This window comes from Medicago truncatula, chromosome 1 (genome assembly GCF_003473485.1).
Source record: "Medicago truncatula cultivar Jemalong A17 chromosome 1, MtrunA17r5.0-ANR, whole genome shotgun sequence".
NCBI classification, from domain to species: Eukaryota; Viridiplantae; Streptophyta; class Magnoliopsida; order Fabales; family Fabaceae; genus Medicago; species Medicago truncatula.
In genome coordinates this window covers 10,076,902-10,098,977 of record NC_053042.1, presented here as the reverse complement: position 1 = coordinate 10,098,977, position 22,076 = coordinate 10,076,902, and the positions used below count along the sequence as shown (strand labels likewise).

At 30.5% G+C, this 22,076-nt stretch overlaps 1 long non-coding RNA gene across 1 annotated transcript; it reads right to left on the bottom strand.

Annotated features, from left to right (window-relative positions):
• Positions 1–12,677: 12,677 nt before the first annotated feature.
• LOC25482413 (uncharacterized) lies at positions 12,678–18,575 on the bottom strand. The gene is made up of 4 exons (XR_003008289.2): positions 18,476–18,575; positions 17,565–17,710; positions 16,549–16,828; positions 12,678–13,813 (listed from the first exon to the last, which is right to left on the bottom strand). It is a non-coding gene; the product is annotated as an uncharacterized lncRNA (long non-coding RNA).
• Positions 18,576–22,076: the final 3,501 nt, after the last annotated feature.

Sequence of the window (22,076 nt, the reverse complement as noted above, 5' to 3'; positions counted from 1 at the left end):
ATTCAATATGTTCCTTTGTATGATGTACCGCATAGAACTCATGTCTAACGTTTTAAAAACTTGTCACTTGTTTTATCTGTATTCCTTGACCATGTGAAATGTACTGTTTTTGAATTTCAGTGTTACTTTCATTGTATGTTCTGATCCATTATGCAATATAATAGTTTGCTTGCAAGAATGTAAATAATACAAACTGGGTTAGCAAGAACAGGGATATTGCTGGCTTGTGAGCGGGAAGAAGTTCGTCCGGATGTAGTGGTTAGTGTTCACCTTTACCTCTTATATATTCTGTATCTCTTTATTCATCCCATGTAATTCGCTAAAAACAACATCCTGGCTATAATCACTTTTGCTGGAGGGAATGATCAAGAAGAAACACAGTGATCAATGGACATTTAGTATCATCTCTGCTGTAAATTCTATGCATCTGATAGTATCTTTTTATTAAAAAAAATCATTCATTTAGTGATTTGGAATGCATCCTACCTATTGATTATGTTATAGAACATGTTCATACTGTTTTCGCAAGGATTCTTTTGCTTCTTATTATACTGAAACTTATTGTTTTTCCTTTTCACTTTTACAAAAATGAGTGTAGGAAAGTTGATGTTTTGTTCGAATTGACTACAAGAAATGAAAGTTTATAGGCAAGTTTTTCCTAGCCTTTTAAGTTTTAATTGTTAAAGTAGTTGATGTTGTTTTCATAGTGTGTGCGCGCGCGCGTAGTGCATATACTCAATTGCTACATAGATATACTCTTGTTCTTTTATATGATCTGTAATTGCTATGTTTTGCTTAGATTGATGTTGGAGATTTGATTATTTTATGATGATTGACTCTAATTTTCTTCATTTGCTTTTATATACTCTTCATTTATTTTATATATCTGAATTCTGATATTGTGGATTGGTGCTCCTAAGCCAATACATGAGTTTAATCCTACCATAAAAAATAATATTTTGGAGTTGATTGAAAATCTGCATATTAATTTCTTGTTTCACTTCTTTGTTTTCCAGAAGCATTGGTAACATGTTAATTGACATTTAAAGCTCAAGAATCATTTAATCAAGAAGAGTTGAAGCATTTGATTTGCTACACATCCTGAGGCAAGAATTTTCAAGGATTTTGGGTTAGGACTTAGGAGGGAGATCAAGATCAAATTTGCCCGAATATTATGATAATTAGTTTTTTCCGTTACTTTTTTTAGATTGTACGAATATTATTGAAATACTTATGATTTTGTAAGAAAAATATTTATTTATTGCACGAATATTATGTTGATATATTGTCTAAGTAATTTGAAACTTATTAAATTAAAATTTTATTTCTTTAATTTATTTGTGTTCAATTGATTTTATTTCTTTAATTAAAATCAAAAAGTTGGAAGAGATCACAAAAAAAAGTGTGAAATACATTACTGAGGGAAATTTATGTTAATAATGCATATCTGCGTAAACATTACTAGCAAAATTTTCCCTCAGTAATGAAAGATAGTTCTGACAGCGCATTACTGAGGGAATAACCCCTCAGTAACACTTTGTCAAAATTACCTCCACATTACTTAGGGAAAATTCCGGCAGTAACATTACTGACGCCAGTATTATTGAGGGATTATTTTTGTCAAAAATCCATCAATAATGTGTATTAATGAGGGATTTGATACACTACTGAGGGATTAATTTCGCCAATAATAATCAAAATTCTTGTAGTGTTAGAGGTGAATAATTAAATTGTTGGTTGTTTTATGTGAAAATTAAATCTAAAGAAACAAGTTCGATAGATGAAATATTTGGTTTGAAAACTTTAATTTTATTTTTTTAAGACAGAAGCGGTATAAGGTATAAGACAGTGTTCAAGTAACTGGTGCAAAAACTATTGTTGTTGGTATATATTGATCGTGAAATACTTACACATTTGCATAGAACGTTGTTGTGAGAAGTTTACATTGATTGTAAAATACTGAGACCTATTGATAGGTGGTGAAGATGGAGAATTGTGCCATTTTGGGATTCTAAAGTCGGTTTACTCTAAAGACATTTCTCAGGTCCTTTAAGTTTAACATTTTTACAGGATTAGTTCTTTTTATGTTGGTAAAAGTTCGTCATTTAATTTGTTTTTCGTAACAAATTGATCCCTTTTTTCACCCAACTTTGAAAGGTCAAAAAAATATGTATGATACCAAACATGACTACAAACATACATGTTCTTCTTATTGTTTCCTAATTAAATCCTAATTTTATACAATGCAGTTGTAAATCATAATAGTGAACTGGACTATTTTATCTTGGAGGCGGCATAAATTATAGTCTACCTTACACAATTTAAGGTAGTATCGTGAAACCAACAGAAAAATGCAAACGCAAAGATAGTACAATGCCAAAAACAAGAGAGACAAACACCAAAACACACATGGCAACAAAAACTTCCACACCAAAGATCTAAACCCCAAATAACAAAAACATAAAACCCAGCTCCTTGCACCCTAGAAAACACTCTATGCAGCGAACAAACATCAGCAAAAGCCACATCTGATGAAAAACACAAGGCAGAAACCGAAAACCTGAATGGAAGCAACAACAAAGATCCAACACAGAACTGAAGTAAAACTATTAAGAAAAATTTCTGTTATCGTGTTTTTTAGTGCTTGTAGAGGATGTTGGAAAGGTAAAGCTTATGATTTCATAGAAACCTATTCCTATAACATTGCATGATAATGATCACTAAAACCATTCATGCTTAATGTATCCAAAATTGATTCACTTTAGCATTTTATCCTAATTTATACTTTTTTGCTATTTAGGCATTAATTGCTATGACAGCATTCTTTTTCTAAGTCTCCTTCAATTTGGACAGTTGTGAGATGGTATGCTAAATATTTTTCTTAATAAAATTATTTTATATTACCATAAATTTCTTCTTATACTTCACAAATTTTGGCCCACTGTGAAGATAATCAAGTGAAGTAAGAGCTTGACAGATACAACGACTCACCTGCTGTTTCTTGAAGGAATGCATTGTTGAATAGTTAAAAGGATAACAGTTAAATGCACAGCAGCGAAACATTATTATAACAGTGAGCTCCTGAGATTATATTGAAAGGTTGAATTTGTAACGAGCATTGTAATGGGTGCGTCTCCATACCTTTATTGTCTACTAAATCGCACACCTATGCACGGGTGAGTTCTATAAAAAAATGTATTCATTTATTTTATTTATATCGAGAATCTTTAATTAATAATTAAGGTTATCAAACAATTGAGGTGGATCGGTGCCTCAACAATTGAGTATTTCTTTCGAGAATCTCTTGCATATTTATGGGAGGAAGAATCTCTTATATATTATTTTCTCTATATAACCCTTTTAAAAAATTAAGGTTGAAAATAGTTTCATCTGTACTCTAATTTATAATCATCAAGTTTATGGCATCATTTGTCAAAATTGGTTTAATTTGGATAGATTTTCTGCAATATGAACTCATAGATCTGCATCAATGTGAGTCATCAACTATACTGTAAGTTTTATTTCAATTTATCTTCTTATTTTAAACTGGGGTTAATAGGTCTTTACCCCCTGTAATATAGGTCATTTCTGGTTTTCCCCTCTGTAAAATATTTTTTTTTGATTTACCCCCTGTAATTTTTTTTTTCTAATAGGCCAAACAAAAACAAATTTTATTTTATTTTTCAAGAATTTTTCGTTTTTGTTTGGTCTATTAGGGGGGTAAATCAAAACAAAAAAAAATTACAGGGGGGTAAATTAAAAAAAATATTTTACAGGGGGGAAAACCGGAAATGACCTATATTACAGGGGATAAATCAACTGATTATATTACATAAAATGTTGTAAATTCATAAACTTCCAAGCTAGTGATTTGATTAATTATATGCTAATTAGTGACAATGAAAATGAAGATGATGCTCAAGCTGTTAGAAGAACAAGTAACTTCCAAGATCATTAGTTACTTAATCTCATTGTGATTTTGTTCATCCACCTTAAAATTAACTTAGCACATAATTGTTTTCACTATATATATTGTTCTATCACAAGAAGGTTGTCTAAGTAACTTCAAGAATATCCATTTCATATAATGGGTGTACTATTTTACAATATTTGTATATGGTTTGTAAATTTAATATTTTTTTTCCTAGACAAGGAAAGCATCTTGAAAAATATTTGCAGTAATCAAATATCAAGTGTTCCATCACAAAACATTTCTCCAGGTAATAACTTCAAGATCACATGAATATATTGTTTACTATATATCTTTCCATATGTGGTTTGCTTTTAAAGTTTTCAACCAATGAAAAAGATGAACCTAAAAAGATGTGCTTGCTAGCTGACATAAGTATTGAATTAGGTCCCAAGGAAACAACATGTCATCCGAACAAAAAATACATGATAATGAAAAAAATAAGGATCAAAGGTAGAAAACCTAAATCGTATGTGGAAGAAGGGTGACATATTGAAAATGGGTTTCCAAAAATAAAGGAGGGCCCAAAAGCTAATGTGATGAGCATAAAAAAGACTAATTTAGTGGGCGGCATTGTTATCTCTGAACCAAAGGAAACTGTAATGGAGGGTATCAATAATGTTTCAATCAATAATAATGATGATGAAGCTAGCATTGTTGATAAAGGAAAAGGGAATATGATTCAATCAAATGAGGAATTGGAATCTTCATCCTCTTTGGAAGAAGAAGTCCTAGAATCTGCATCACATTTCATACTCTTTCCACATGATGCACTACAATTTGGGGAAGGTGCCTCAAAGTTTTTTGAAGATGGAACTGATTCTAGACTCGAACTCAATATTGGTGAAGGTATCCTAAATAAATTTTATTAGATGAATTTTACTTCCAATAAATTCATTAAATAAATTTTCTTCGATACCTTCATCAATATTGAGTTCGGCCCTAGAATTAATTCCATCTTCAAAAAACTTTGAGGCACCTTCCAAATTGTAGTGCATGATATGGAAATGGCAGGAAATGTGATGCAAATGCTAGGACTTTTTCTTTCATAGAGGATGAAGATTCTAACTACTCATTTGTTTGAATCATATTCCCTTTTCCTTTATCAACAACGCTAGCTTCATTATCATTATTATTGATTGAAACACTATTGATACCCTCCATTCCAATTTGCTTTGGTTCACAAATAACAATACCTCCCACTAATTTAGTCTTTTTTATGCTCATTACATTTGCTTTTGGACCCTCTTTTATTTTTTGAAATTCATTTTCTATATGTTTGCACCCTTCCTCCACATAAGATTTAGGTTTTCTACGTACGATCCTTATTTTTTCCATTATCATGTATTTTTCATTCAGATGACATGTTGTTTCTTTGGGACCTAATTCATTAATTATGTCAGCTAGCAAACACAACTTTTTAGGTTTATATTTTTCATCGGTTGAAGACATAAAAAGAAAGTCGCAAATTGAAAGATGCGTAGTAAACAATATATTCATGTGATCTTGAAGTTATTACCTAGATAAATGTTTTTTGATGGAACACTTTATATTTGATTATTGAAAATATTTTCCAAGGTGACTTAATTCCTTGTCTAGAAAAAAATATTAAATTACAAACCATATACAAATATTGTAAAATAGTACACCCATTATATGAAATGGATATTCTTGAAGTTACTTGTACAACCTTTTTGTGATGGAACAATATATGTGGTGAAAACAATTATGTGCTAAGTTAATTTTAAGATGGGTGAACAAAATCACAATGATATTGTGATACCAAAGAAACACATAATATATGAATAAAAAAAGAGGTTTAATGATGGAATCTTTAATTTTATATGTTATAACAAGTTAACATAATTTTTCTTTTTAACATAAACACATTTATACAATAAACTTTAAAGTAAAAAACTATGTTAACATTTTAGAGGTCCACTGTTAGACCTGTTTTTTCTGATGTATATTAAGCACACACGAAAATCAAGTAAAACAATATAAACTAGTAAAAAATATGAATAGCTAATGATCATGGAAGTTACCTATTTTTCTAACAATTTGAGCATTATCCTCACTCTCATCGCATCACTAATTAGCATATAATCAATCAAACCAGTAACTTTGTTGCTAGTCAATCCAATAACATTATTAATATTAATATCTCTTATTGGAGGAACAAAATTTGGATTAAAGCTTACTGAGTTTATGAATTCACAACTTTTTATGTAATATAATCAGATTAAAATAAGAAGATAAATTGAAATAAAAGTTACCGTATAGTTGAAGCCTCACATTGATGCGGATCCGTGAGATCATATTGCAAATAATCTATCCAGATTGAACCAATTTTGATAAATGATGCTATAAACTTGATGACTACAAATAGAGTAAACAGGAAAATTATTTTCAACACAAATCCTTGTCTTTATTCATGGACAAAACAATCAATTAATGTATATATAGAAATACAAATATAATCTCTGTATGTACAAATAAATTAAATATTAATATTTAGAAGGAAATAAAGGTTCTAATGATCAAATAAATATATTGGTAATCAAATTATTATGAGTACAAAAATAATTTGAAAATATATACCAATAATATACGAGAATAATACCGTAAGCAAACTTTGTATCAAACTATTAGGATTTATGAAAAATTATAAAAGTAGGTTGAAGTAATTTTATTTTCTTAAGCAATCAAAAATTGTACAATAAAATGTTCATAGCATATGCAATCAAAAGTTGTACAATAATAATATGTTCATAGCATATGATAAATTCAAATAAAATAAAATATAACTTTTTTTTGACAAGAGAAATAAAATATAACTTTTAGCCGTTTTTTCTCGGATCATCCACAGTCGAATTTAGGGTGTATGTACCATAAACCTCGTTGCAGTGGATCTAATTTTCTCTTGCAAGTGCTACCAATTTAACCTTTGGACCTCAATGATTATGTATAAACAAGATGAACATCTATAAATAAGGTTGTCCAAAAATTGATTACAGCAACCAATCCTCCATGTAAAAATGTACAATCTGTTCTTCTTTAAATCTAGCAAATATTTGATTTGTAATTTAAAAATTAAAAATTTAGACGGAAGCTTAACATGCCTTAGTTGTCTACTAACTATTAAGGGCTGGGTTGATCAACAACATGATAAAGTAAATGTTGATTTCTCTACTTGAAAATTCTTAAATGGTCAAATAGTTAAAATTAAACAAACAAATTTAAAATAAAAAATAGAATAAAACCAAGAAAGTTCGAAATACATATTTAAATTTTCAACAATTTTTTTAATGGAAAATATATACTATATATTAAATATAAGAAGGAGAAATTTCCTACAAGATTCCAAACATATATACAAATATGAGGACAAGAAGTACTTAGGTCAAGCGATAACAAAATTCAAGAATCCCTCCTTAAAAAACAAGAGCAAAAACTAAAACCACAACTGAAACACAAAACTCTTAACAAGAACACCAAACAACAGCTGAACAAAATGAAGACTATGAGGATAGCCCCTAAGTCAACAAACCCCTAGACAAATCCGCCACAAGACACTAACGGGGCCAACACATAATGTGTTCATGATCACACTCATAGAAGGAACATGCGTGGCTAGAATGTTTTCCCAAAAACCACCTTTAAGAGGTGAATTTAACCATATCCACGAACTGGAGCACAAACGTCTCCTTCCCCAAAAAGATGCGAGAGTTTCAGGATTTCCACAAGGACCACACAACAGATTGCCAGATTAATAAGAAACCTAACCTCTCCATTTTCCCTCCACCAAAATCGAACATAAAACTATGAAGACTCGCTAGATATGAAGGTAAAACCAACTCCTACCCCAACCACCTAAGCACGTGATACCACACCTGGTCTAAAAAAGGGCATCTAAAAAAAAAGGTGACAAACTGACTCTACAATCTCATTACAAAAAACACAAGAAATACCACCAGGATCAACTATAATTCTCTTAGAAAAAAGGTTTTGACGAGTCAGAACCCTGTCCTAAAGCAGCTACCAAGAGAAAACATTTACCTTGAGAGGAGACCAAGACTCCAACACCTTTGCAATAAGGTTCGCAATATCCTCTGACCTTTCATCCACCACACTAGCTCTCATATGACAAAATTTATAAGTTGATTTCCCTGAATAATTGGCCGATGAATCATTGAAATATATAAGCTGAATGAAATATCCAGTTTCAAGAAAATTCTTATCAAGATATCTAAGAACAGATCTTGAATGGAGATTCTACTAACTGAGTTGCTCTTCTTCAATGTTAACATTTCCTGCATGAAATATTAATTCAGACATTAATAAATATTTTACATTGTGTCAATTTTTCTTCCATATGATCATGACATCAAAGAAAAGATAATAAATATGTGTTTAAAATTGGAATGTAAGCAAAACAAATGCAATCCAAGAGATGATATAGTGCCACTTGAGCTATATATTAAGAACTCAGATTTTCAAAGCTAAATAATAAGACCAACAATATCAATAAGCAAATCTAAATATTAATAGGTAAACCAATGTTTATTCAAGAAGTCAATAGTATCTACTGTTTAAAAAATCCAGGAAAAGATACTTTTTTTTACAACGTTAATTGTAATTTTATATTAATTAAGAGGAATGAATTAATTATCACTTTCGTCAACATCGTCATTTATTTGCAAAATCAAGCATGCGCTTCAAAATAAAACAATTTGCATGCAATTAACACAAATTTTGATAGTTGCTTGCTTCTACTAGAGAAATATGAAGAACAAGTTGGCATGAAATTGATAAATGTTCGTTTTGTCAACTAATTATAGTTTGGACCAATAGTTCAATCTTAAACCTAAGAAACAATAAAAAAAATTTGTTTTTTTAAAAAATAAATAAAAATAAATATTTTTTTTCTGCCAAAATAAAATAATACATTGATTTTCTTTGATCAAACGAACCACAAATTCATTGGTTTAAAAATGAATCTAAGTGATGAATAAGACATACACACTATCTGATCTAAACCCAACGATCTAAGCCCACAATAATATAAATTCATACTATTGTGGACTTGGTTCCATACTGTGTAATGGTGTGACTGCTGACAATAATTTTTTGATGAAACCTATGAAACAATAAATATTTTTGTTTGTTCAACCTTAAGAAAAATCAGACAAAGATCACCCTGATGCAGCTTAAGAATGATTTCATGCAAACATATACAACCATATATGCTAAATCTTAACCAAAATATTGGATCTGATTTTTAAAAAATGGATTTAAAATCGAAGCGAAAATTATACACCAGATCTTAATCGAACTATCTAGATCCATAATAACACATCTAAAAAAATGGATCTAACAAGCGAAAATTATACACTGTCATATCTGAATCAAACGATCTAGATCCACAGTGTAATGGTGTAACTGTAAAGAATAAATTTTTGATGAAACCCAAGAAACAATATATATTTTTATTTGTTCAGCCTTACGAAAAATCAGACAAAGATAACCTAGATGCAAGATAACAATGATTTCATGCATAAATATACAATCATATATGCAAAATCTTAACCAAAACCCTTTTTCATTTGGAAAAAATGGATCTAAAAAATGAAGCGAAAATTATACACCAGGTCATAATCGAACGATCTAGATCCATAATAATGGATCTAAAAAATCTTGTATTTCGTTTTAAAAATGGATCTAAAATATGATACACCACCAAATCTTAATTGAACAACCCAGATCCATAATAGTGTGATTGTATAATGGCAATCCATTTCCCAAAAATTCAACTTATTAGAGAGAAAAATTTCTTAGAAGGGAGCATATTGAACGTTTTCAAATAATTCAATAAAAAATTGGATTTCAACAAGTAAAATCACATAAGAAATGGATTGATTTAAGAATACCTCGTCTCCTAAGCTCCTTACAAAGGTTTGAGTTAATAAAAAACCTACTAACGAACATTGAAAGGACCTAGCAATGTCACTCTCTTAGATGTACGGGGGTGAATGAAGTGAGGACTGAAATCGAGACTACTTTGAAATATATAGTCAAAGACCTTGAATAATCATTTTACCACAACAAGGCAAAAACTATTTGATTTATTTTCTATCCTTAATTACTAGAATAATATATCACACTTATTTGGTAGTAAAATTATTTTACCTTTGACATTAAAATATTGTTTCAAATGGCTATCCAACCTTTTTCGTCACCCTTTCAAAAAAAAAAACTTTTCGTCACTGCCATAAATGATTGTAAAAAATAAATGTGGCTGATTCACATAAAAGTTAAAATGTTAAATATTTTTTTTATGGATTTGTCTAACCTCCAAATAAGGACTATTCTTATCTTTGTTAGCAAAATAATGAAATTTAATACTACTACTAATAATAATAATTGTAAAAGGGAAGATATGTATTATTTTATTAAAGTTTAATAATAGTGGTAAGAGTCCACCTTTAAACACTTTTTAGAGGTCCATATGAAAGACCTATATTTCATATTCATCGACTCATTTATTTGAAAAGTTTCACTTTACTCAAAAATACATATGATTTATTTATAGTGTTATACTTTTTAAGCTGACAGTGTATCGAAATTAAATTCAATATATAATTTTTGCTTAATTTTACTTTTATCTTCTGTATATAATTTTTTTTCTTTTTAAGAAGATTTTGGTCCGTATTTCCCTAAAAAAAATATTTTGGTCCGTAATAAAATTGTTTAATGTATACATGAATTTGTTTTCATAATTAAATTTTGACTGAAGTTATCCTTTATTTTTGAAAAAGATTGAAATTATCCGTAATATTTAAATCTTATAATTAAGATCTTCAATGATCTTTTTCATTCATCACTTAAACAAAACAAAAAATTGCATGGTTGGTTAAAGTGGGTTAGCAAAGGATAACATAACAATAAGGGTGGCTTGAAAGACTTAGAGTACCAGCAAATGTGCCTCGTGTGTAAGAAAGTACGACCAATAGTCTATGCAAGCTACATGAAAGTATGGCTCAACAAGGATAGTCACATATGAAAAAAATATTACTCAAATTCTCACCAGTTATGCTCTATAGAGAAAAGAAATGGCGATTATAATGTGTATCTTCTGCAACATGTTCCATAGTCATTATTCTCTTGAACTTTGAAAGTATGCTAGCCTCCTCTGCCTTGGTGGTAAGAACAATTCTTTGAGATGAAAAGAATTATTAAATTTTTTGAAATGGAAGGAAGGGTTATAAAATGCATGCAAATGCTACATTGCTCTCTTGAGCCTCTTCTCCACAGGCTCTTCTTCATGCTCTCCCATTATCTTTAATTTGGATTACTTGACCTTGGTCAACCCAATGCGTCATCCCAGATTTTGATGTAATTTTTTATTTAAAAAAAAAGCAGATTTTGATGTAATTTCATTTGCAAATGTGTCGTTGCACATTGACGGCCCATATCACATTTTCTTGGACTTAGAATGCCAATATAACATGTTTTGAGATTTCAGCATTACCTTGTCTCTCATTTGATCTTCACATCCTTAGCCTCAATCATGATTTTCAATTCTAAGAGCTCCACTGATAAAGCATCACGAAGTCTGTAAGCGAATTAGGAGTCGTGGCGGTGGATTTGTGGATAGACGTCACAATCGGAGTTGATAAACAGATTGATAGATCGTGAAGGGACCACAACTGGCCATGGAGGTTCGGGTTGATAAGTTGCAGATTAACGACACAGTAACCGATAAGCTAGATATACGGTTGCAAGAACTAAATAGAATAACTCTCAATTTTTACTCATTATAAAACTCCCTTTATTTCATAAAGGCTTAAATAGGTCTTTCGTCCCTGTAAATATAGGTCATTTATATAGGTCATTTGAATTTTCATCCCTGAAGTTACTAATCCTTCCATTTTGCCATTGCAAATATTAATCATTTGAAAAATGGTCATAATTACATTTGATTAGCAACTTCAGGGACGAAAATTCAAATGACTTATATTTGCAGGGACGAAATACCTATTTAAGCCAACCATCTCGCCCAATCATATTTTGCCACATGGGCACCACGTCGCTAATGACAGCCCACCTCAGCAAAAAAAACCTAATTAGGATCAAAAGTCAAATGATTAAATTTTGCAATAGTAGATTGGAAGGATTAGTAACTTCAGGATGAAAATTTAAATGGCCTATATTTGCATGGACGAAAGACCTTTTTAAGTCTTTCATAAAATAAGTTCAATTGTAACAAAAAAAAAAAAAAAGTACAAATTTTTAGAGCCTTGCTCCAACTCATTATAATATTCCCTTGTTCCAAGACTAAATAAAAAAACGTAACACAAATTAAAATAGATGTATAACAAATAACAATTAAAGTATGAAATCATTGAAGATTTGTAAAGGTTACATGCTGGCTCGGAATTAAAATAAATAAAACATTCATTTTTAGTGGATTTTTTATATGTCATCATCCACCTTTGTCATTCCATTTGTAATTAGTTGTCATTAAAAGTTCGTTGAACGATGAAAATCATTTTGGTTCTTGAATATGTAACGATTAGCTATGATAGTCCCTTATAGTATAAAAATTTTAAAATAGTTTTTGATTGTGTACTTCTTTAGTCAAAGTCTCTGACGCTAAAATAATTTCACAATGGTAACATTAACTCTTTCCATATTGTAATTGATATAACAATAAATAAATACCTATAGGGATTGATATGACATTCTGTAGGTATATTGAGGAACTAACATGACAATATTAACGAAACATTTTAACATAAAAGACCATTTTGACAGATGTAGTACACAATGTTGACTATTTTAAAATTTTGATACATTGATAGACTATTGTGACTACTGGTTACATATTCAGGAACAAAATGACCCCGAAATCATTTACCCCATAAGAGTGGGAATTCATCACCACCACTTATATCCATAACCATAAAATATGTTAGGAAGGTTAACTTATCAATCTGTAAAAGCAATGTACTTATGATGAGTACAACAGTGCGGAACCCGTCAGCAATGTAGCAAGAAAAGGTTGGAAACATGGTAATTTGGTGAATCACTTTTAATTTGGTGAATCCCTTGCATCGACTACAATATCTATCTTCAGAATAAATACATTGTCCTTCCAAAGCACAGCCATCAAATTTTACCAATTCCTTCCAATACAAAATCTCATCTGACCAATCACCAGAGAATACATTTTGTGGATCCATTTTTTTTTTTTTTGCTTCAATAAAGATTAAACTTTGGAGATTTATGTTGCACATTTAAAAATGCTAAGTTCCTATTCTTAGCCCAATGTGGCTTAGCACTATAATTAAAAAGACAATCTGTTACAATTTCTCCCACACATCTTGGTTTAATCTAGCAGGAAATTGATCATTTGCAAGATAATAGTTGAAATCAATCACTACAGACTCTTCTGGTTGTCCTATACTTTTGAGGCTTTAATGTAACGTATCAAAATTCCATTATAGATATCGATGCCACAAAAATTTTGTGGATTTATATCTCTTAATTTCTTCACATCGTTGATAAAGTCTCCAAATTCTAAAGCAGGGAAAGTTGTTGTTGACTCCTAGAAGAACAATCCTTTGATTCCTGGATCCCAAGCACATGATGTGTCTATTCTTGTTGAATATAAGCATGAACCTGAAGCTTGCATTTTTCCTTGATAGCCAATTACAGGATAACCGGTGAAGATTAGGTTGTTGTTCTTCAAACCATTGGCTGTTACTTTCTAGAATCCCAATGTAGTAGATGCCATTAATCAGTTCCCTTTCGTGTTTGCTGTGTTTTCCAGCAATTTCTCTGCATGACAATATTTAAGTTATATTATAGCATGTTATAAACTTTGACCTAAACTCAAGATTGTAAATTGTGGATGTGCAGTTAGGTCGCATTTTTTTGGTATTGTGAAAAATCTCTCACAAATGTGTTTAATGCAACCATTGTTGCAGCTGTGTACTACAACCAAAACCAAAGAACACATATTAAATTGTGGTCTACAACATTACGATCTAGGTAGCTCTGACATTGGAAGATGTGACTGATGTCTGACACCGACATCAGGTGCATTCAATTATTCTATTTTTTTTCTTCAAATTATTATTAGATTCTACGTGTCAGTATTTTTTTTCTTCAAATTATTATCCCAAGTGCCACATCAGATAGATAAGACTCTTGATAAGAGTTTATAAAGAGGAAGCACTCCTCACCTTATGAACCGATTTTGTACGGCTAAGTTAGGCCCTAAATTTCAATCAACATGGTATCAAAGCTTGTTGAATTTGAGGGCCATCTACATATCTACGCACCAAGCCCAAAAAGAGACTCTTGATAAGAGTTTATAAAGAGGAAGCATTCCCCACCCTATGAACCGGTTTTGTACGGATGAGTTAGGCCCTAAATTTCAACAATAATTTTGGTCGCATTATAATGGGTGCATCTCCATACCTTTATTGTCTACTAAATCGCACACCCGTGCACGGGTGAGTTCTATAAAAAAATGTATTCATTTATTTTATTTATATCGAGAATCTTTAATTAATAATTGAGGTTATCAAACAATTGAGGTGGATCGGTGCCTCAACAACTGAGTATTTCTTTCGAATCTCTTGTATATTTATGGGAGGAAGAATCTCTTATATATTATTTTCTCTATATAACCTTTATAAAAAACTCAAGGTTGTTAATTTATACCTTCAAATTGTTATCAAACAATTGAGGTGGACTTGTGACATGAATTGTTTGATAGTTTCACTGTCATCTGTCCACCTTTAACTAACTATTTTAGTTTCCTACTTGTCATAATAGTTATGATCAATTACCTTAACAAAAAAGAAAAAGGAGATAAAAAGATGAGAAAGAGGTGGAAGAAAAATGGAGAGAAAAGAGAACAAAATTCTAGAAAATTGATTTATTTAAGTATACCTCATCTCCTAAGCTCCTTACAAGATTTGAGTTAATAAAAAAACTACTAACGAAAGTTGAAAGGACCTAGCAATGTCCCTCTCTTAGATATATGGGGGTGAATGGAGTGAGGACTGAAATCGAGACTACTTTGAAATATATAGTCAATGACCTTGAAATGATCATTTTACCACAACAATGCAAAAAATATTTTAATATTTTCTATCCTTAATTACTAGAATAATAAATCACACCTAATTGGAAGTTCATGCTGTCAAAAAATTGAATTTCAGAAGACATATATACTTGTATTTTAGAAATTAATTTTTTAAGAAAATGATACAAAATTATGTAATTTAAAAACTTTAATTAAAACAATATTTTGGATAAAAGATTTTAAAGATGATATTTTGTGGGGAAAAAATTGTGCTAAAGAGTGGCTTATAAGAAAAATAGGATGGTGTAAAAGAAACACCATCTAATTGAGCTAATTTATATGTTGTTCAACATGACATTTAAGGTCGGCCCATTTCACAATATATTCCTTTGTTCAATACTATAGAGAGTAATAATATATATGTCTTTCGGCCATCGAGAGTATAATAGCTTTTTTGCCACCGTGTAAGAGAAAACCTAGATCAACATAGAGTTTAGACCTAATCGACTGGAGCAGGCAAATCAGGTATAAAATCTTAGTACAATTTAGTTTTGTTTTCTACTACCAACATTATTCAATTATATCATGACACAAACACCTTGATTTATTCTTGAGATATTGCAATATTTTTTTGTGTGTAAATGGTAGTTTAAAGAATGAGACATGTCTAGGATATCTCATTCTTTAAACTACCATTTACACAAAAAATATTGCAATATCTTAAGAATAAATCAAGGTTTTATGTCATGATATAATTGAATAATGTTGGAACTAAAAAACATAACTAAATTGTACTAAGATCATATACCTGATTCACCTACTCAAGTCGATTAGCTCTAAACTCTATGTTGATCTAGGTTTTCTCTTACACGGTAGCAAAAAAGCTATTATACTCTCGATGGACGAAAGACATATATATCATTACTCTCTATAGTATTAAGCAAAGGAATATGTTGTGAAATGGGCCGACCTTGAGTGTCATGCTGAACAACATATAAATGAGCCAAATTAGATGGTGTTTCTTTTACACCACCCTATTTTTCTTATAAGCCACTCTTAAGCACAATTTTTCCCCCACAAAATATCATCTTTATAATATTTTATCCAAAATACGGTTTTATTTAATGTTTTTAAAATTACATAACTCTTAATCATTTTCTTAAAAAAAATTAATTTCTAAAATACAAGTATATATGTCTTCTGAAACTCAATTTTCTGACCGAATGTACTTCAAAAAACTAATTAATTGAAATACACCCTCCGGTCACTTTTATAAGTAAAATCTTACTTTTCAAGTTTCTTGAGTAATTGATGTATCTGGTCTATATTTTAGACTGGATACATCATTTATTCAATGAATTCAAAAAGTTATTTTTTTGCTTATAACAGTGACCAGCATGAACATTTGTGAAAATAAACTTTTTCGAAAGGTATGAATTCTCCAATAAAGGAGTCCACAATCACCCAAAAAACATACCTTAACTTGTACTCCTTCAGCTTTTCGTGATGGTTTTTGACTCCAACATCCAAAATGAGTAGACTTTTTGTTTTCACAATTGCCTATGAGCCAAGGACTTGGTCATATACAACAACTTCAACCTTGACCATATCGCCATCATGGTTATCTCATTTTTGACTTCTCTCTAAACTTTATATTTCCAAAAACAGTGGAACTCCTAGCCTTATCTACCATCTCGGTCTTGGCTGCTTATGACATGGTAGCCAGCAACGCAACCTCACCTTCCAATGCCTTTGCACTGTTGAGGAAAATCACAAAATCCTTCTTAAGTTGGTATTTTAATGATAACAAACTTCATTGAAATAAATAGATCAAATTGATTATGAAAAGTGTTGTTTTTTAAAAAAAAAATTAAGCATTCTCTAGAACATGATATTACAAATGCACAAATATCTTAAGAAACATGAATCTCAACAACACCAAGTGCTAAGAAGGACTTAAGAATGGTCAGAAGCACTCTAAATTAATATCAAAAACATCTCATGAGAACTAATATATTAAAGAACAAGATGACCATTGATCCATGTCAATCTTAGGAACTCAATTCTTAAATAAAAAGGAACTTCATGATAGACATAAGATGCACTAATGCATATCATCAAATCGAAATAGTAGGTTAGAAGCACTTTAGAATGTCTAAACCAGGAAGTCCAGAATTGGTGTTCAAAATAAATTGTTTGAATAAATTGTTTGAATAAAGGAATGGAAAACAACTGTACTTGAGGTCGTAGATCAGGTGTATTAGAATTTCAAGTCAATGAATTGAAATGAATTAAGTTCTAAATATTATAATCATATTATAATGACATCAGGATCAGGTCTAAAGGTACACAATATCGGAATCGAAGATTAGAAGTTGGAAAATGAAACAATCAAGAGCTTCAAATTTGGGGTGTAATGAACCACAAGATATGCTTCACTTATGCCCAAGTCGCTAGTAAATTTCAGTTCATAGATAATCATGCAGTACTTACTAATGGCAGAAAAAATGCGACTCGGCTTGATGATAGCGATAATGGTGATGGATTCAAGGCCTTCCCATGATTTCATCGCAATATCCACTACATTCTTGGACTGTTTGCCTTTAAACGACAATACTAATCTTTTTAGTTTTGGTGTCCTACAAAATAGAAAACACACATATTAAATTACCGCAAGACTAATCAAGAGTGATATATATATATATATATATATATATATATATATATATATATATATATATATAGTTGATTGGAGCCAGAAACATAAGGTTTTCAAACAAGTGTTGTTGTAAAATGATGCAATTTAAACAATACACTTCTTAAAAATGGATCTTAAAAACGAAGCCGAAATTATACTCCAGATCTAATCGAACGATCTAGATCCATAATAATGGATCCAGAAAATCTTTTATTTTGTTTTAAAAATGGATCTATAAAACATACAAAAATTATACATTGTTAGATCTCAATCAAACGATCTAGATCCATAGTGTAATGGTGTAACTGCAAACAATCAATTTTTGATGAAACCTGTGAAACCGTAAATATTTTTATTTGTTCAACCTTAAGAATAATCAGACAAAGATCACCCAGATGCAAGATAATCATGATTTCATGCAGAAATATTCAATCATATATGCTAAATCTTAACCAAAATCTTGGATTTCATTTTAAAAAATGGATCTAAAATATGAAACGAAAATTGTACACCATCAAATCTTAATTGAAGGATCTAGATCCATAAAAGTGTGATTGTTCAAAGGCAATCCATTTCCCAAAAAATTCATCCTATTAGAGAGAAAAATTTCTTAGAAGGGAGCATATTGAACGTTTTCAAATAATTCAATAAAAAATCAGAGTTCAACAACTAAAATCACATAGGAAATGGGTTGATATAAGCATACCTCGTCTCCTAAGCTCCTTACAAAGGTTTGAGTTAATAAAAAACCTACTAACGAACGTTGAAATGACCTAGCAACATCTCTCTCTTAGATATATGGGGGTGAATGGAGTGAGGACTGAAATCGAGACTACTTTAAAATATATAGTCAAAGACCTTGAAATGATAATTTAAAGTTTTTAAATTACATAATTAATTTTAAATTGATATGAAATTCAAAAGAGATAGATAACTCAATGGAGTATCGACCACCTAAAACACATGGTAGGCGAAGACGGCTAATAAATTGCATCCAGGGAATGAAAGAAATTCCCAGAAGGTTGCCATTCTTATTTGTTTTTGGTCAAATAATTGCATCTTTTATTTATTTTTGGTCAAAAGCCATTTTTATTTATTTAGTTGCCATTTTTATTTATTTTTGGTCAAATAATTGCATCTAATTTTATTTATTTTTGGTCAAAAGCCATTTTTATTTATTTAGTTGCCATTTTTATTTATTGTTGGTCAAAAGGTTGCCGTTATTATTTATTTTTGGTCAAAAGTTTGCCATTTATAATATGCGTTTTATTTTATTTATTTAAGAGTAAATACATTCCCCCTTCCCTAAGAGAAGCTTGAATTACCCTTCCATCCCCTCTTATGTTAAAATATACACTTCCCTCCCTTGAACAGTAAAATTTATACTCCCCTCCCTTATAAGATGCTTGAATTACAACTCCTCCCTTAATAACTAAATATGCACTACACTTTAATCTATTTTAACATAAATAAATATTTTTATGATATATAATAATTTTGAACTACCATTTAAGAAAAATAATTTTTCTTTATAATTTAAATGTCAATGAAAATTAAATTTAAATATTTTTCTATTGATTTTAAAATTTAGAGTATAAAATTAACTTTTAAATAACCATGCATTCACATATTTTAATTTTATTTTGGGTTGTTTCATATTTTATTATAGGATTTAAAACTACACATTAATCAATTATTTTACTCAATACTGGAAGTCATATCCTCTTGTCTTCCACAATCGGCCACATTAACCCATTAATTCAAACTAACTCTCATCTTTTATATTTAATCCTAGCAAACATGCTTACCCTAATTCCAAAACCCTAATCCAACAAAATGGCTCCAAATAATTTAAATTTCGAAATCAGCTCTTCCCTCCTTAATTAATTGAATGAAGTATCTTGGAATGACAAAACTCTAAGCCTTCCCACTCAGAATTTATTTCGGTATATTTTCCATGCACCTAGATACACTATTTGCCTGCACTCTATGCCTATATATGGATGTTACTAACCATGAGTCAGTAAACAATCAATACATCCAAAAACCATTTATATTCTCCATGGCTCACATATAGACCTTCAGACGTTGCTTTCTTACCACAATTAATAATTACCTTGGTGTACTATATGGAAAACATGCAGCTGATCTATTTCCCACGCATGTTCACACACTAAACCAGCATCTATCATAACTTTTTTTATTCTAGCTCTTCTTCCCATGCTAACTTTAGGAATCACAGTGCTCTCTTCCCTTGGTTCAACAGCACAGTATCCATCCAACTCTTCAATGCCATCTCCATAGCTGCATGTTCTCCGCCAGAATCTTTCATCAACAACGAAATTTACGACATGTTTTGGATCGATTCAATGATCACCGAGGATTTCTTATTTTTTCTGCAAAAGATGAACACCCCTCTTTGTTGTCCAAATCCAAGCTCTGTGGTGGTGTTCTATTTTTTTACTGATATGAATTTGATGTCCAACTCTTCTAAATCATTTATGTCTCCCTTCGAAAAAGGAAAGAAAAATAACTCTTCTGCTTCAGAAACGAGAAAGAATATAGAACAAAAAGACAATTTTTAAGGAAAATTTTTTATGTCCAATTCTCCAAAACAGGAGCACCTCTCTTCTATATTTTTTTCATAGGTTCGATTGGTCTTTCTTCCATAAAAACCAAAAAAAAAATTGCTTCTTTTTTGTTTAAAGGAAAGTGTGTATTGAAAGCATACAGACAATGGAAGGAGAGAACTTGGTGTTAAAAGGAAAGTAGTTGCTGCATGTGCATGGAAGGTGTTCGTTTTGTTTACACCTGTTCTTATTTGGTTATCTTTTGTTTACATATTTTCCTAGGTTCAACAGGTTTTAAAATTGTTTCTCTGAATATTAGAGTATCTGAGCGTTGTGCGTGACGGCTGTTGTCAGTGAGAACGGAAAGTTTGGATTTAGTGTCAGTGGTTGCTAATTACGTTCTTTAATTTGTTGATTTAATTTATGATGTTGCCATGAGTCTAATCTAATGACATTCAAGTTTGCTTGAATATGGTGCATAAGAATATGAGAATTGTTCTCCAATGTTTAATATAGAGAGCAAAGCAAAGTTAAGATGCTTGAGACTTCTGATGTCATTGTGCCTTTCTTATTTTGGGTAAGTTGTACATCTCCAATGTTTTTTTTTTTTTTGAGCAATGTTTTGTTTTTTTGTTCAATGGATTTTTGTTGTTTTGAGTTCTTCATGTACTTCCTAAAAAATTTGCTTCGTATTGTGTAGATATGTGTTGAGAAAATCAATAATTTCATGTTAACCTCTTTGGTCTTTTGAAATGTAGATATATAGGTTGATTGGAATCGGCTTCTGTTCTCCTTTTTCTACAATAAATGTGTAACATGCAATTAACAATTTTAGTTACATAGGATGCACGGTAATTGCTTTTATTTTTATCCTTATATAGGTTGAATAGAATCCGGTAAAATATATTGCTGTCAAATTGATTTGAGCTTAAATTAGTATAGTTTATGTCCTTTTTTTTTTCTTTTTTTTTTTTGAAATTGTCTTCTCGCTCTGCTACAGGTAGCTTGGTGTTCTTGGAGTAATTTTGGAATGAAGACAAAATATCACATCTCATATCTGTAAAATAATGCAGCAAGGGAGTTGGTCAGGATGTTACTTTACTATTTAAAGGACTTTTTAAAGTTTTGTGCCGCTTTTTTACGTTGTCATGGGGCTGATTCAATTGCAGAAATTAGCTCTGTATGGGCTTATGGCAAGGGTTGAAAGGCATGTTATAGGAGTAGTGAAGCTTTGCCTCAAATATCATTAATGGATTGGTAATGGTTTGTTAAGGCTATGTTGCAGTAAACAGTGAATAACACGTAATTGTGAAAAGAAGGGTCTCTTGATGACGCATAGAAGATTATGCATAAGCTTGCTCCTGCTGCATAATCTTTTATGTAAACAGTATTGCATGTTTTATGAAACAATTACTGTTATTACTACTAATTTATGGTAGACAAATATCACAATGACTTTTATTAATTTCGCTTTAATTTGTTTCTCACAATTCTACAATATAGAGTAGTCTTTGGATTGTTTGGAGACTAAACATGTTGAATAAATGAGAAGCAAGCACAGTTGATTTATTTTCTTTTCAATCCTAGAAAAATCAATGAGGAATGTATTTCTTTCTAGAAGAACAAGTTGTAAAAGAATTTGTAATAACATTTACCATAAAAAATTGTTAATGAATATCTATAAAGATTTACAATAACTTAATGTATTCAAAAAATTTATATTTTCTCATTCAAATG